At 36.8% G+C, this 13,837-nt stretch overlaps 1 protein-coding gene across 5 annotated transcripts in view; it reads left to right on the top strand.

Moving 5' to 3' along the window:
- Positions 1–13,837, top strand: part of CHL1 (cell adhesion molecule L1 like) — a 209,140-nt gene that overhangs the window by 40,150 nt on the left and 155,153 nt on the right. For all 5 annotated transcript variants that reach the window (XM_007985014.3, XM_007985011.3, XM_038003643.2 and 2 more), the window contains exon 2: positions 8,956–9,035. The gene's annotated coding sequence lies outside the window, so the exon portion shown is untranslated. The remainder of the gene's footprint in view (positions 1–8,955; positions 9,036–13,837) is intronic.

Raw genomic sequence — 13,837 nt, 5'->3', positions numbered from 1 at the left:
CTACTTCCAGGGGAGGCCATCTGCAATCGCATTAGAAAGTAATATAAAGTAGGAACTGGGTCCTCTTTGAGATCTAAAAGATTATCTATTTGATTTATTCTTAACTTAAAACATTGACTGTTTCAAACATTTCTTTTGATATACTATCTTTGATAGTAGTGAGAAAACAAGAGATGCCTCTACCATCATACTCCAAGGTGGGAAACAGAAGACTAGCACCTCCACAAGAGGGCCTCTGGCCTCTGGCAGGTGGGACTTTTAAGTTTCATAATTTGGTATTGGTGCCAGGATCTGCGTTTTGAGGTTTGACTATGCAACATGCTTAAAACACGGCCTCAAGGATTGTTTGGCTGCCTCAGCATTCGTGGTGGGAAGATTAGCGAATGAATGATAAGAGATTTGGACCTTGTATGGCAGCCTTTGGCCTCAGGCCCTGCTCCACCTGCTTGGTATTCTGCTATGATGAATTAGCTACAGCTGGTTTCCCAGGAGCTTTGTCATATCCACATTTGACTGCGGAAAAAGGAGGAGTTAATTAACTTCCCCAAAGTGACACAGCTAGTAAGTGGCAGAGCTTATTCATTCATTCAAGAAAATATTTATTGATGACCTGTTGTGTGCTACATGGTGGAGCTGGATCAAAACCCTCAAGTGTCTGAGTGTTATTGATATCATCAATCAGACCCAGGTCCTTCTGGGTCAGCCTTCTATAGGGAAGGGAAGTGGGGAAGTGTTCTTGAGAATGTGTCTTGGTTCTCCATGATGTTTTGGACAGTAGCAATGAAATGCATATCCTCATTTCTATGAATAAACTCTGCCTGCACTGGCCAAAACTATGTCTCTCCTTTTTTGGAAGCTATTTATTTCTTTAACATATATGATCTATTATAGTAATATAATTCTATTGTGTATGATTTGCCCTCAGTTTACTTCTGGAGGATCTCCTGTCTTCCAAGTTGTGACAGCCCAAGGTTATAGAATACATAGTGATAGTCACATTTTCTGTGTCCCTTAAGATTTTATTTCAGTCTATCAGTTCTGTGTATTCATCTTTCCACACTAAGGATTTCTAATGTTTTTAATCTTCCTCTGTGTGAGTCCCATGGCCCCAGCCTCTTAAATAATATAGTGCTTTTCTCTGTACCTCCTTCAGTCCCTTTATTAGAGAGTTTAAAAAAAAAATCATAGACTTCTAAGGCAAAAAAAACAAAAAAAAAACAAAAAAAAACTTGTAAATAGCATTCAGTTAAAATTCTCATGTTGTGCATAAGGATTCTGAGGCCCCAGTTAGTTAGGAAACACGTCATTAATAGGGAGTGTTACTGACATAGCTAGGAATCAAACTTGTTAGGACCTCTGACTTGCCTTGGAATATTCTTTGCTGATATCACTCTGTTATGCTGTTAGCATCTGATATGGTTTGGCTCTGTGTTCTCACCTAAATCTTATCTCAAATTGTAATCCCCATGTGTTAGGGGACAGACCTGGTAGGAGGTGATTGGCTTATGGGGCTGGTTTCCCCCATGCTGTTCTCATGATAGTCAGTGAGGTCTCACAAGATCTGATGGTTTAAAAGTGTGTGGAAGTTCCCCACTCACTCTCTGTCTCTGCTGCCACCATGCAAGACGTCCCTTGCTTTCCCTTCACCTTCTGCCATGATTGTAAGTTTCCTGAGGCTTCCCCAGTCATGCGGAACTGTGAGTCAATTGAACATCTTTTCTTTATAAATTACCCAGTCTCAGGAAGTTCTTTGTAGCAGTGTGAAAAGAGGCTAAATACAGCCTCCTTTAGATAGTTGAATATATCTTAAAAATAGTAAAAAACTGAGGTATAATCCTTTTGGATTCCTTTTCTTAAAGATGCTCAAGGTACTTTAGATGAGTGATGCAATAAGAAAGAGGGTCTACTGTAGATAACAGCACAGGCCTTGAGGTTGCACAAATTAGGTCCATATCTTGGTGCTGACATTTATTCTCATTGTAACTTTGTAAATAATACCTAACTTATTTGAATTCATTTAATCTTCTGTAAAATTAAAGTTAGTGGTACCCAAATTAGAGGTACTTGTATTACATGAGATTATACCTAAATTGTTAAATATGATGTCTGACATATATCTTCAACTGATATTAGAAAAAAAAATCTCATATGATGTTTAGTAGAGAGTCAATATCTGTGATTTAGTAAAGAAATGCTAAAACTCGTGATCAGAAATAGGGGCTATTTCCATTTAGAATGCTCTTTCAGAAGTATTCTTAGAAAAAAATTGAACATCTTCACATTGCCTGTATAAGGTTTTGCTGATAAATAATTCCCAAAAGCAAACATTAACAGCTTATCATATTTTTTCTAGTTTTTACATTATTGTACATTATTTTATGTTAGACATATTGAAGAATTTGTGTGTTCATTTTTGCAGTACTAGTAGCTCATAACCTAGGGAATATTATGTGCCTCATGTATCATTTTCCTTTTTAAAAGATATCATCATTCAAATTTGTATTGAGCATTTTGGCACACATTTTGAGGGTTTGGGCCTGCATGATTTGAATCAAGAGCTGATTCCCGTCAGGTAAATGTGATTTGATGACCAAAAAAAAAACGTGTTTTCCATCCCAGTTTCTTAAGAATATTGACCTAAATATTGACTAAAAGCTGAGGTGCTCACAGCCTTTTCTAGCAATTTAAAAAATCACTCAAAATCTCCAGTGTTTAAAGATCAATTGAGATAAGATACATTTTAAAAGGAAAAAAATTAAAAAATAGCCAGTTTTGATCTCAAATGCACACACATATATGTAGAATAGGCATTTTTTGTCAATGTATGTGTATTAAGCAACCAATATTTGGCAATCTGACAGCCATTGTGCTTGAGTACTAGGAAGGCAAAAATTAATAAGATCACTTTTCCCGGACCTCGACTTAAGAAACTAAAAGTCTTGCATAAAACATTGTAAAGAAATGCTTTTCTGGCCAGGTGCAGTGGCTCACACCTATAATCCCAACACTCTGGGATCACCTGAGGTCAGGAGTTCGAGACAAGCCTAGCTAACATGGTGAAACCCAGTCTCGACTAAAAATGCAAACAAAATAGCTGGACGTGGTGGTGGTTGTCTGTAATCCCAGCTACTCAGGAGGCTGAGGCAGGAGAATCCCTTGAACCCACGAGACTGAGGTTGCAGTGAGCCAAAATCGCGCCTTTGCACTCCAGCTTGGGTGACAAGAGCAAGACTTCTAGAAACAAAAAAACAAAAACAAAAAAACCCTTTTTTTTTGTCTTGTGAGAATAAGGCATGTAGCTGCTCACACATGTGGCTTATACAGCAGCTGTCAAGGTTCATATGCTACCATGCGGAGTACTGTGTAATTTCCTCCTGATGGCTGAGTTGAGTGGGGACTTTCAAGTAGGGGGAACCTGGAGACTGATCTCAAGTGTCCCTCCCAGCTTCATTGGACATCATCAATCAGGACAATGATGTGGCTGCTGCTACTGCAGCTGCCCCTTGCTTTTCACAGAGCACCGGCTAGATCTCAGCCCTGTGCTAAACAATTTTTGCATGTTAGTACTATTCCTCCAAGCCATTCTGCAAAACAGGTAACTATCATCCCTTATTTACCAAGGAGACAATTGGAGATCTAAAAGGCTACATGATTAGCTTTTAAGATCACACATCAAGTAAGTGCACACTTGCTGTATTTTCAGTCTCTCTGTCTCTTTTTTCTCTGCTGTAGCATCTTTTTTGACAGACACTGTGCTGGTAATGTGCTCCCTCCTGCTCTACGAAAGTATGAAATTCATACCTGTGACTGTAAGGTGAAGGAACTATGAATACTACTATTAATTGATATGTGTAGCTTTAATCCATTCATTCATTAATTCATCTAAACAGTATATATATACATTTTAAAATTATTTTTTCATAGGCTTTTGGGAAATAGGTGGTATTTGGTTGTGTAAGGTCTTTTATGCTGATTTGTGAGATTTTGGTGCACCCATTACCTAAACAGTATGCAATGAATCCAATTTGTAGTCTTTAATCTCTCACCCCCACTCCCACCCTTTCCCCAAGTCCCCAAAGTCCATCATGTATCATTCTTACGCCTTTGCATGCTCATAGCTTAGCTCCCACTTAAGAGTGAGAACATATGATATTTGGTTTTCCATTTCTGAGTTACTTCACTTAGAGTAATAGTCTCCAGTTCCATCCAGGTTGCTGTAAATGTCGTTAATTTGTTCCTTTTTATGGCTGAGTAGTATTCCGTCATATGTATGTATCACAATTTCCTTATCCACTTGTTGATTGATGGGCATTTGGGCTGGTTCCACATTTTTGCAATTGCGAATTGTGCAGCTATAAACATGGGTGTGCAAGTACCTTTTTTGTGGAATGACTTCTTTTGCTCCTGGTAGATACCCAGTAGTGGGATTGCTGAATCAAATGTAGAGCTAATTTTAGTTCTGTAAGGGATCTCCACGCTGTTTTCCACAGTGGTTGTGCTAGTTTACATTTCTACCAGCAGTGTAGAGGTGCTCCCTTTTCATTGCATCCACACCAACATCTACTATTTATTTATTTATTTTTTTCGTTATGGCCATTCTTGCAGGAGTAAGGTGGTATCAAGATGTAGTTTTGATTTACATTTCCCTGATCATTAGTGATGTTGAGCACTTTTTTCATATGTTGTTGTCCATATGTATATCTTCTTTTGAGAATTGTCTATTCACGTCCTTAGCTCACTTTATGATGGGATTGCTTGTTTTGTCCTGCTAATTTGTTTGAGTTACTTGTAGATTCTGGATATCAGTCCTTTGTTGGACATATAGATTGTGAAGATTTTCTCCCACTCTGTGGGTTGTCTATTTACTTTGCGGACTGTTTATTTTGCTGAGCAGAAGCTCTTTAATTAAGTTCCACCTATTTATCTTTGTTTTTGTTGCATTTGCTTTTGGATTCTTGGTCATGAAGGCTTTGCCTAAGCCAATGTTTCGAAGAGTTTTTCTGATGCTATCTTCTAGAATTTTTATAGGATCAGGTCTTATATTTATTTAAGTCCCTGATCCATCTTGAGTTGATTTTTGTATAAGGTAAGAGATGATAATCCAGTTTCATTCTCCTTCATGTGACTTGCCAATTATCCCAGCATCATTTGTTGAATAGGGTATCCTTTCCCCACTTTATGTTTTTGTTTCCTTTGTCGAAGATCAGTTGGCTGTAAGTATTTGGGTTTATTTCTGGGTTCTCTATTCTGTTCCATTGGTCTATGTGCTAGTTTTATGTAAGTACCATGCTGTTTTGGTGATTATGGCCTTATCCAAAGAGTATATATTACATGTTATTATGGTGCCAGGCAGAGACATTAGTACAGCTAATATATGCCCTTATGGAACTCAAGATTTCTTATACTGAATACAGAATAAAAGTAAATAGGAATATTTATAACTGTTAGACCTTTAATTTTGTCTAGATGGAGTTTCAAATTACTTATGATTTGCTGTCAATTCAGTGCATAAGGAGAAATTTACCTTATAAATAGCTTAGAAAGGAGCCATGTCATACAATGTCTCAAAATGTCTCGTGAAGCCAACTTTTCTTCCAGCATGGCAAGAGATCACCATTTCTCTTGCTGAGCATCTAATGAAGTCATAGGTTTGCTGTAGAGGCTATGTTGTGTGAAAAGTACTACTTTCAAATATTTGATAACTTCAGAGTCACAACATGCTCATATTCAGAAAACATGTGACCCTGATTTCCATTGATCCGCAGCTCCCATATTACACCAGCCATGGGTAGGTTATTTGCTGAGTGTACCCTTATAACCCAGTTTTTACTGTATCTTGCTCTTGAGCAAGTTCTATTTCTCCTTCCAGTACACTCCAGTACACTTCCTCTCTCTTTTTTTTTTTTTTTTTTTTACTTTGCCGCAAGTCAGTAGAGTTTAATTTAACTAGTTTATTGTGCATACACTATGTTTTCTTTCCGTCATACTTTTCAAATCTTAGTAATGAAGCAAACAACCAATAAGGACCCAAATGGTTGTTTTAGCTTAAATTACTTTCTTTTTAATATTTTCTTTTTAATATTCTTCTCCATTCTTATTTTACATTTGGTGGGTATATTTATTTGTATCTCTTAAGTAAAAGAAACTAAGGGATTTTGAAAAAAACACACAACTTTTCACTAATAATAGAGAATAAGTTGTTAGTATCTATGTCAATGGTGGTGAGGGAAAGGGTAAACGCTTTCTAGAGTAAATAAATTCAAAGGATTGTACGTCATGTTAATATAAAAAAATTAGAAAGATGTTTTCTTTGATTATAGCAGTATATTGTGTATACACCCTTATCTAATAATGTTTGAGCCTATCCCTCCACTATATGTATATCCTAAATTGTACAGAGACACTAGTATGCTAAAATTTATCATAAGAAAACGGTAAAAGGAGAGAAATGTTTAAAAATGAGATGAAAATCATAAGTACGTGTGAGTGTGTTTGTATATATGTATATATGTTTCAATATTTCTTGTTGCATTCTAAAGGATGGTCTGTGTACCTCTTTCCAGAGATCATGCACCTACAACATGAAGGAATGAAAGAAAACCTAATAATACAGAGACTGGCCAGGCATGGGGGCTCACGCCTGTAATCCCAGCATTTTGGGAGGCCGAGTGGGGTGGATCGTGAGGTGAGGATATCGAGACCATCCTGGCTAACATGGTGAAACCCCGTCTCTACTAAAAATACAAAAAATTATCCAGGCATGGTGGCGGGTACCTGTAGTCCCAGCTACTTGGGAGGCTGAGTCAGAAGAATGGTGTGAACCAGGGAGGTGGAGCTTGCAGTGAGCCAAGATCGCGCCACTGCACTCCAGCCTGGGTGACAGAGTGAGACTCCGTCTCAAAAAAAAAAAAAAAAAATTAAAATAAAATAAAATAATACAGAGATAATTCTTTGTTTACAGTAAACACTAAGAACACACACACACACACACACAGAGAGAGAGAGAGAGAGAGAGAGAGAGAAACAGAGGGAGAAAGATTAGATTAGTAGCAAGGAACTTACATACATGATTAATGTGGGTGCCTTCTGAACCAAAGTTGAAGGAAGCAGATGAGAGCTCTGTGGGCGAAGGCTGCTGCTGTGAGCATACAAATAAGTTTGATTATAGCTACAGTTTCCATGCCTAATGCCAAACAACTGCCTTGAAATTCCTAAGTGAGAGTGTGGTGGGTAATTCAGCACAAGTACTGATCTCTGTTGTCATGAGTGTCCTTAACAGCGGTAAGAAATGGGGACCATTGGGGAAGAGCCATCTGATGTGGCTTCATGATATGATGGATTTTGAAGAGATGTCTTAGACAGATCTAATGTTAGAACAACAACAGTGGTACCATGGCTGTAGGAGATCCTGAATGCATGACATTCTTTATCACTGAGATAAAGAACATTCTAGATTAAGTCATTTAACATTCACCTCAGCAAATGGAACAGTAGGGTCAGCAAATCTCATTTTGAATCAACATATGCAAACATTGCATTATTTCTTTTCCCCACTGAGAGACTGTTGTAACACACACAGGATGCTACACACAACAAAGTGGGAGCCGGGTTCTGTATTATTCTACTTAGGTAAACTTCTATTAGCCTGCAGAAGTCAGTGAACACAATTATATTAAAACAATGTGTACCATGGACCCATTGGTTAGAAGCCATATTAAACGCAGTTTCGTGCATGGTTAGTCATCCATAAACATTTCTGTTTGTAATAATAATGGTGTCAGAAGTAGGCCTTATGGGGCTGAAATGAGGTTACTAAACAAAAGTATTAAGGGCACAGTCTGTGCAGTGTGTCACTTGGTCAACTGGAAAGCAGTGACGACTTTTCTTATACTTGCCAGGGTGGAATTCTTCTCAGTGTATTGGTGTGAGGTTCTCTCCGGAGGCATTGCAATCTGTTTATAACTTCTTGGCAACAGCTTCTGGAATAAGGCCAAAGAGATTGTCAAATAATACACAGAGTGGAAATGGGTTGTTTGAATTTTTCAGCCATCTTCCTTTTCTTAGGGCCAAAGATGTAGTTTTATAAATTTCCTTAATCCGTAACTTCTACCAGAATGAGTCAGAATTATTACATGGAATTTAGCTCTTCTAAATGATGTTCAGTCGTTAAATTATGACAGCTGGTATGCAAAAAAAAAAAAAAAAAAAAAATGTTGACTTATTCCGATTGTTCTGATGCCTAATAGAAAATCTAGTTTTTAAAAAGCGTGTTCATGGGATGGCATTCAAAAACAAGCTTAAGCAATCTTTTTGAGATTGGGAGCCAATCCTTGAGACACCTGGGAATGAACAGTAAAAGGATTGGATATATTGGTTGAATCAGTCCCCTCATTTCACATGTTGTTGTTTTAAGAGATAAGCGGCTTGGCAAACCATGGTGAGAGATGACCTCTTGAGTTGAAGGCTTATGTTCACTCTTTAGTTCAGAGGTCTGATCTTTGAATGCTTCCTGACAAAGTTCTCCTCGTTATGGTCTATATCGTTTTGTTTTGACAGATTAGTCACAGCATCAGACAGATGCAAGTAGCTATTGTGCCAAACAGGTCAGGAGAACTGCTTTGTAGAAATACTTACAATTGTGGTCTGTTGCAAAATACGTGAATTCATGACAGAAGACACATCGATAATGTTTTCAATAAGAAGTGTAATTACGTGGCTGCCTTTTGCATGCCTGCCCTCTCTGCTTCTTTTGTTCCTTGACAGAAATTCACAGGACCCGTTTTTTAGCAACACAGTAATACTATTGCTTAGGTATTTGAGTGGAAATTTTGAGGGGTGTGGGGAGAAAGAAAAATTAAATCTGTTTTTTTAAAGAGAAAATGTAAAAATTAATGTAAAAGTGACTCCTTAAATGATAATTATTTCCAAAATTACAGCTTTCTAATCTATCCCTAGGTCCTGTAAACTGCAAACCATAATCCTGTCTTCACACTGCAAACAAATCACAGTGGAACTAAGGGGAACTTAATTTACGGGTAAGAGTATTTTCCTTAATCAGTTGTTTTACGCATTTTTGATTGTATTTAATTATTGCAGTACACAGTGCAGGAGTCACACAGAATAAAGACAAGGAGACGTTGCAGAACTTACGTCTTCACTACATTCTTAGTGTAGATATGGACCAGATATATCGTACAGTGAAGGTTTTTTTGTTTTTTGAGTTCCATTAAATTGCTGGCTTATTTTTGAAAGAGCAAAACCCTTACCTTAAAGTCATTTTTCTTGTTGGCTGACCTGTTAGCATAGTCGAAAGTGGAATATTTATAATATTTATCAAAATGTAATTTTTAATAGAAAAATAATTTCGTCACTGGGATTTGAGAAGGTTAACTTCTAAGGAGGCTTGAAGTTTCAATGAGAAAACCTGTATTTTCAGAGGGTAAACAGAGCTCATGCTTCACAGTCTGAACGACTTTCAGCTTCAGTCACTGTTCCTTGAATTTGAATCCATTTGAAATCTGACCTGAGTCCTTGATTGGAGTTTTTTCAAATTCTTGGTGCAACACTAACCTGAATTATAACTAATTTCAAAGAGTTTGGAACAATGAGAAAAATCCACGTTGGAGGGAAGGCCAAACACAGAGTGATGTAGTTCTAGTTAAGCTATTTAGCTATTTTTATGATCCGTGTTATAAACCATAAAACTGGAATAATAGTTGTAACCGCCTACAGGTGCAGCTTAAATTAGATTATTATGATAATGCATATTAGCACTGGGTTTGGTCCATACCATTGTGTTTGGTTCAGTAAGTGCCAATAATTAGTATCACAACTAGTTTTTGAAGACAAAATGATTGGAGGTAAAACAAAAATGAGTAGTAATTTTTTTCTCAAAGATGAAAGAGTGATTTTCTTACTTTCTCAAGAGCACATTATGTCACTAAGAGAATATGCACTCCAGAAGAATTAAGATGTTACTTGGTGCATGAACAATTTTTTTCTATGCATTTGTTGCAAATGAGACCTTAATACAAATATAAAATAATGAAGACAATGTGGAAAGAGATAGAGCATCTTGACTTTATGAGTCATTGTTAGCATACCTGGTTCCTGGTAACCCCCAGTGGTCTTCCAAATGAATGGAGGCTATACCAAGAATCAGTCTGTGAGGAAGCTGTGTGCTTTGAAAAACATTTGCTCTCTTCTCTCATCCACTGGAGTGGTTTTGCTCTCCACTATTTTTAGATCTTCGCTTTGGGACTTTCCCCAAGAGGGGTTCTCCATACAGGCTTTCTCACCACAGGGCATCTTCAAGTCTATCGTAACATTAAAAATGGTTTGAAGTATATTCTAATATCGTTAGAGAAAACTCTTTCCAAAATCTGATTAATCAGTTCCTTTGATGGTGATTGTATGGGATACATTTATTCCATGAAAACCCTTTTATGATTTCACTTTATATGAATTTCTAGTTCATAAGAAACATAGGTAAATCTTCTGAGATAGTAATGAACAAAATATAATACCCAGGGTATTAAATTTTAAAAAAGAGATTTTCATACTACCGTGAGGAACCGTAATTGTGGTTGTGTCATGATGATGTATTAATAATTATGTCTCTTGACATCATGAAAATGGATGGTAACCTGTAAAACACCCTTCTTGCTCATAGCCCTGCATTCTTTCCTGTATTTTATTGAATTATGTTTATTTCTTGTGTTCCTCGTGGTGATTGATGAAATCATTATTTAATTCAACAAAATAAGTTCCCTTACTATCAGTTTTCATTGTGCTAGGGAAATCAGCCATCAGGTTTCAGGAAAGGTTTGTGGAATCACAGTCATAAAACACCCACACCCACACCCACACACGAACAGGCATTTACCTAATCTTCAATTTTCTTTTGAGAATCTCTCGTTTGGAAATTTTCTCCCACAATACCCAGCCTCTCAAGAATTTAAAAACAATAGAGTAAAATACTCTTCAAGCTCTGATTAGATTACAATATGTGAATGCTAATTTTGTTTTTAGGTGTTTCAACACCCAAATTTATCTGAACTTAGGGCACAATAAGCAGTCTGACTGTTAGAAATCTTATGAGATTGAGTTTGTGCCTATCAGATGAATACAGATTTATATATACATTTCAATTATTGCTCTACCTATGTATAATTTATTCAAAGGTGACGCTATCCATGCATCTTAACAGAAGGCTTAAATAGTTGAATGGCAGAGACTACGTTTTTGCTGCAGAAGATCATGATAAAACATGTGCTTGAGACTGCTTGATGGTACTTATCTCTACATACTGCATCTCATACTGATTTATGGATTTGGAGGACTTATTTTATGTCAAAGACATAAAGAGAGTAGAGAAGAGAGAATAGTATTTTCATTTAAGTCTTAGTAAAGTTCTATTCTATGAGACGTTATAGCTGCCTTCTCTTGGTGGTCCGTGAAGTTTTTATAAAGATATTGATTATTTTCCAGTGATACACAAATCTACTGTCAGAGACCACTCAAATGCTTAGTTACACCAGGGTTTGCCTCCTATACCCTGAGGAGAACACGATTAACCAAATCCTCCTTTTTAAACGTTCTCAGGACAATGAACTGCACATTCTGCACAAATGCAATTTGCTTGACTAATTTTACCTCCGCCTCCTTCCAGCTCTATTTACATGCTTCACACTCAGTTGAAATTAATTATTTACACAATGGTCTCGTGAACATATCTTTGAGGGCAAGTTAAATTTTTATTTGCATCATTACCTGTGAGAACACAACCTAGGGCGTATTAGATGCTTTGTAAGTGTAGAGGTAGGGAGAAAGAGGAGAAAGAGAGGAAGAGAAGGAGGGAAAGATTTTCCTGATAGATCACTTCTTAGACACTTTCTGTGCTGAGAAGTTCTGAGATTGCCTCTCTGGATCCTGTTATCTTGGCAGTCTTGCTAAGAGTTTCCATTAACACTTAAACATGGTTACTGATGAGTCTTAATGTTCCCTTAACTATCAGATCTCTGATGGCCCCACCTAGCAAGTGGGACCCTGGTCAATAAGTTCACCTCTGTTAAATAAATACGCATAGATTTTCAACATCCCTTCAGATGCATTCAGAGATGATAAAAGATTCCACTGGATGCTAGAACATTGTGCATAAATATTCAAAGTTTTATGCTCCTCAACAATGATGCTAACCCATATCCTTTTTATTTTTCTTTACCCTGATATGAGGATATGAGTGCATCCGAACTAGTTCCATGCCCTTGTCCCAGAATTAATCATTCCTATCCATATTTGATGTTTATACCTTTTAAATATTTATGGGCTGCTTTGTTCCTTTATTGTTGTTCACCCACTCTGGGGACAGTCAGAAGCCTCACATTTCTACCTTAGCCAAATGCCCCATTCCCTTCATCCTCTCTTGGCTGTTCTTTGGATTACCTCCAAATTGCATACAGAATTTTGGTATTGAGGTGCCAAAAATACATTTGTTTCAACTGGAGTCTTATTGAAGTTGCTTTTACTCAAATCACGTCCACAAATAAATGTAATTTCCAAGGCATGAAATTCAGTAAGTTCTCCAAAGGGAAGCTGAGGTATACAAATATTTCATTATAATGCTACTGGTAGATTTTAAGTCACTAGGAAAATTACATCTCAAAATCAAAAGGTTATAGAATGAGTACTATATGAAGAATTACATTTTAAAGCATAGGTCTGTGATCATTTTGCAGGTTTTTGTTGTTGCTGTCAGCCTGTTGGTTTTTATTAATAATTTTATTGAGGTATAACTGATATACAAAGGACATATTTAATGTGTACAATTTGATGAATTTGGACATTTCCAAGGACTCATGAGACTGTCACGGCAATGAAGGTAACACATGTATTTATTACTTCCAAAAGTTTCCTCTGTCCCTCTTTGTTTTTGTTTGTAAGGTTTTAATAGGCTCAAGCTCAGTCTTCATAGCCTTTTTTTAAGTTAATTTTTTTCTTTCTTTGCAAATTTAGAAGGCAGATTCATTTCATCAAAAAGAAAACAGTTGCTCAGTTGCTATTGCATTGCAGATAAAAGACTGACCATAATGACCATTAAATTATTAAAGAATAAAAGATACTGAAACTCAGCAAAACTTGGGTGATCTCTTTAATAAACAGACACTTTTAATCTTATATTGACATTTAAAAGGACTGTTCGAGTAGCAACATGACAGACTGCACATATAAAACGTCCATGAAAATATGTAGCACCACCAAACAAATAACTTAGAGCAAAATCCAATGAAAGGAGAAAATTGTGTTTCCTCAAGAAAATGCTACTTTTGCCCTAAGGCAATTCTTGTTGGAGAAAAATATCATGTAAGACATTGACACAAATCACAGACATCTCTTCTAAACAGTGGATTTTATTGGACTGCACACGCGTGCAGATATTTAAGGCCTTGGAAAGGAAATCAGTGAAATATATCACTATTATCACCAACACAACTGCAGAGGGCAAAGAGCAGACACATCTCAGATCCTAGTGATGAAGCAGGGAATTAAAAAGTAAATCAGAGCCTCCAATCAAAGGCTAATTTAGTCTGTCATAATTGATTTGCAGGGGAAGGAAGCCTCATGCACAAAGACCAAAGATTAGTGACTTCACACTTACCACAACATCCCCACCCTAAAGGAGGGAAAAAAATCAGAGAGAAGAAAGGGGAGAAAAGAAGAAGAAACATATCAAAGCTCACTAAGAACCCTGTGCAATATAATCTACCTTTCTTAAGGATAGCATGCATTATTAGAAACATGAAAATGAATTTTATTATGGCATGTTTGAGTTCTACCT

Source organism: Chlorocebus sabaeus, chromosome 22 (genome assembly GCF_047675955.1).
Source record: "Chlorocebus sabaeus isolate Y175 chromosome 22, mChlSab1.0.hap1, whole genome shotgun sequence".
In the NCBI taxonomy this organism is placed as follows: Eukaryota; Metazoa; Chordata; class Mammalia; order Primates; family Cercopithecidae; genus Chlorocebus; species Chlorocebus sabaeus.
The sequence above is the reverse complement of the archived record's forward strand: the minus strand, read 5'-3'. Positions and strand labels throughout refer to the sequence as shown.